At 49.1% G+C, this 4,277-nt stretch overlaps 1 pseudogene; it reads left to right on the top strand.

Moving 5' to 3' along the window:
- Positions 1–2,313: 2,313 nt before the first annotated feature.
- On the top strand, positions 2,314–3,086 carry LOC149362607 (uncharacterized; annotated as a pseudogene).
- Positions 3,087–4,277: the final 1,191 nt, after the last annotated feature.

Here is a 4,277-nt window from a genome sequence, read left to right as displayed (position 1 = left end):
GGGTGGTGGCAATTGCCACCATGCTCAGCTTTTCTTTATTTTTTCAACTGTGTTGTCAATTCTCATAAGACCTTAAGACACAGGATTTTCTGGATACCGGCACACACCGGGATAGAGGGTAACTCGAGGGTAGACGTGGCCGCCGCGATCTGCTCCGGCGGCGGCGCGCGCCGTTGCTCCGGCCGTCCTATTCGGCGCCTAGCCCGGCAGAAGAGTGTAATGCTGCTAGTTCCCTAAAACGCCGCGAGGTGGCGGTCTTAGCCTAAGCATCAAGCGGCGCTCGCCCGGCCGGCACTGCCTGCACTTTCAGCCGCTGCACCAGCTTTGTTGGCGCGCTTTGACGCTGAATTAGTGCACTGCACGGGCTCGGGCCGGCCCGAAAGCCCGGGCCCGGCCCGCGGGCCGGGCCGGGCCGGGAAATGAACTGTTATGCCGGGCCTGGGCCGGGCCCGGGCCTGAAGTTGCGGGCCCGGGCCGGGCTCGGGCTTAAAGCTGCGGACCCCAGCTGGGCTTGGGTCCATATAGAAACGGCTGGCATCCGACTATTCATTCAATATTGCAGAGTGAAGTACACAACTGAGGCATTGGAGCAGCGACACAGATGAGCTATTGGTTATAGTATGCGCTGAGGAAAAAAACTAAGCTTTATTCATTGACTTATTTATTTCCTTATTTGCACGCCGCGGTGGCTTAGTGGTCAAGGCGCTTGATTACTGAGCCGGTGAACCAGGGTATGCTCCTAGCCCCGGCGGCCGCATTTCTATTTACGCGGCAAGCATGACAGCCATGTACTTTTTTCAAATTCAAATTCAAATTCAAATTTTATTTTGCCACCATGGTACAGATGATGGCGGGGACGAGTATCATTGCTCGTTGAAGAAACTCAGGTGATCGAAATTATCCGGAGCCCTCTGCTCCGGTGTCTCTCACAGCCTGACTCCCCTTGGGCCCTTAAGCCCCAAAAACATAGCTTTTATTTTACAGCTATATTTTTCTCGTGCAACAAAATTCACAAACAAATGCGTGTTTTCTTTTTGATCAGCATACCGGAACGCCTCGTAAATGAAATAGCCACAAAAGCTCGGGATAGTTTGTAAATCTCAGCTCATAACCACATCTATCCCTCCTCGCTTCTTCAGCCTGGTTGACATGACAAGTGTTTTGCCCTGTAAGGTATCACGTGGTTCGCACGTTATCTTCTCCTCCACCGGTCCTAATTGACCATTGATCGTTCGTCATCCCAAAACATACCTATACACTATAGAAATGCATTCTGGAAGGACATATTAGTTTAGGACTTCAAAACACACACCGGGAAATACTCAAGCCTTTTAGCTTTTCTTTTCTGCTGAAAGGCGACCAGTTCGGCTATGAGTTCAACCTGTGAGATCGCGTTCACTAAAAAAATGTCGTCCCACTGCTTGCTGGGCAGCTTTAATGTTTATTCTTCCAGGCGGCAAAATATAACTGATTAAAATCATGGGGGAATGCAAAGTAGTCTATTACGTGCGTATGCAGCCCTTTTTATTTGGCTTTCAGAACTTCCCAGTTTATCTTTGCGGACCTACACGAGATAACTGTCCAAAAGAGGGCCTGGCGAGCACTACTCTTAATCACTTCCTTCTGGGTTAAAAAGAACCAACTTTCTGCAAGCCAAACTGTGGTTTCAGAACCTTTGGCGGCCAGTTTCTTATCGGTCTAGTAGCAGCCTACTTGCTCAGAGTGAGCAGTACACCTCAAGCGTTACTGTGAAACGGGCTGGGCCGGGCCTGGGCTTCACTCCGGGATTCACGGGCCGGGCCGGGCTCGCTAGAGGATAATTTAGCGGGCCTGGGCCGGGCCCGGGCTTGAAGCCGCGGGCCTGGGCCGGGCTTCAGGTCTCGGGGCCGGGCCTGGGCCTCAGATTCAGGCCCGTGCAGTGCTCTACGCTGAATGACTTGGAATACAGAGGCAGCTTTTTTCTGACTTTTTCCTGAAGTGACAAAGAAGTTGAGGTACATTGTTAAACAGTTGCGAATGTCTTGAAATTGTGTTTCAAGACATTCGCAAATTGTGTGTTCAAGACATTCGCAAGGTGAAAACACATGCTTTCACCTTGCGACATGTCGGCTAAATTGCATGCCTTCGCGCTGAGTTTTTTCTTCACATCCTTGAAAGCGATGCCTCGTGGGTGCCCACTCGTTCACCTACTCCACCCATGAAGTGCAACCAAAAAGCGACTACTTTGCTTTATGTTAAGGCTATAATAACTGAGTGGCAACAATACCCATGATTTGAAAAGTTTGCAATGCATTGCAGAATGTCTAGGTCGTGATCATGGACGGGATGCTTATATGGGCATTTTCTATTTCACTGCAGCGGCTGCCATCAGGCATCACAAATGCCAGCATTGCTTACATAGCAGGGTTCGTGGCGAGAGCTCTTGAAGAACATGGAAGGTGCAGCTCCTGGCCTGTCCTCCACCAGTCGGATTGGTCTAGTCCGTTGCTTACTCATTAGCCTACAGTCAAGGGGGGGATTAACCTACCCAAAATCAGAGTTCGTCAGTGTTCTGGTGGCCACTAAGAAGGCTGTTGATATTGCCCTGCCGCATATAAAAATAAGCAACGTGCGGCAGCAGCTGGCTGCAGCTATTACTTTCGAGGATCCGGCAGTGCTCCCTTTTTGTTTGCAAAGCAAGGGAGGACCACGCCGCAAGCACAGTATCTGTGGTGTTCGATAATTTCGTGAGGCCACTCTTATCTAACGTAGGCGCTACTGTCACAGACAGGGCAGCATATACCTCAAAAAAATCTCGCCAGCAAGCCACTCCACAGGAAAGTGCTCCGTGTTTAGAATGAACACTATGCAAGAAACATTACAGATCTGGTTTAATCAGCGTGAGAAAGTGCTCCGTGATCACGCCAGCATCATACATTTCTCACCGCACCAGTCACACGCTTCAAGTTTTTCGCCCACGTGCCCGAACTGTTACTTTTTCAGCCTCCTTCTTCCCACGTGCAGCTAAAGATTGGAACGGCCTTCCCCAGCATATCGTCGACATCACCTGTCTTTCATCATTTGCTAGCAATCTAAGCAACATTTTTTGATCAGAAATAGCATTGTCTTGTACCTTTTCTGCTCATCCCAACCCTTATGTAATACCTCGCGAGGGGTCTTTAAGCTTGTAATAAAATGAAATGAAATGAAATGAATGAACACTATGCTAGAAACATTATAGATCTGGTTTAATCTGCGTAAATAAAGCATTGCTCATCCTATGTATTTCCAAAAAAATTTGTCCTCCTCTTTGCTTGCAGCGCGCGAGAAAAAAAGTGTAAATGCTTCTCGGTTCAGGCTATATGCGCCAAAAAACATTATGCATTGCAGGCTGTTGGGCAAGGCCCTGTCCAAAATTCGACAGGGAAAAAGGAATTGAGTGATATATCTACAAGCGCCGAAAGCAAACGTTTATTGGATGCTTTAAAGTTCAAATCAAATACCATTGCTACACAGGAAAACCGACATAACTCTAATCTCTATATATAATTTAAGGCTCTAAACAAACGTTTATAGGGATAGCAAAATTAAAATTGACCGCTGTGCTCAAATCTAAAGTAATTCATGTTTGGTGCCATATACAACTGCACAAATAAAGAACGCTCTTATGACGATCTGCTTCATCTCGGTCCTAAGTCTGCTTCCGAATTTAGGAAGATATTATACCAGCAAGCTACCTTGTTCTTTGCCGGCGCTGCTTTGCGGTCATTTTCTAGCGCGCATCGCACACAGGCCTGCGACAACTGCGTTTTCGCGGTCTACGCACGACCGCCTCAGAAAAAGCGCGCATGGGGTAAGCGCGCCACCGTGCGGCGAGGGGAGCGGTCGCAGCGCTCTCTCAAATTACGCTCTCTCCGTGCGAATGGGATGGCCGGAGCAAAAGCGCGCTTCGATCGCGGAGGCCACGGGGTAGACAGCCTAGTTCGCGAGATCACGAGCCGAGCAGGGCAGTCAGAAACCCTGGAGGACCCCATGACGGTGGAACCAACGTATACAGAAATATTGAACTACCACAGAGGGCGCAGATTCAAATACCCACCACCCCACACATCATTAACACAGCACGAGGCGGTCTGCTGGCGGAGACTGCAAGCAGGGACTTTCCACAATTTATACATACTACATAAGATGTTCCCTACACAATACAGGGACACATGTCCGTGGTGCGGAGCAACCCCCACGCTATATCACATCACATGGGAATGCGAACGGAACAGAGCATTTCACAAGCTAAATGG

The sequence above is a fragment of the Amblyomma mixtum genome, chromosome 2 (genome assembly GCF_055824585.1).
Source record: "Amblyomma mixtum isolate Tamu chromosome 2, ASM5582458v1, whole genome shotgun sequence".
Classification (NCBI taxonomy): Eukaryota; Metazoa; Arthropoda; class Arachnida; order Ixodida; family Ixodidae; genus Amblyomma; species Amblyomma mixtum.
This window is presented reverse-complemented; position numbering and strand designations above follow the sequence as displayed.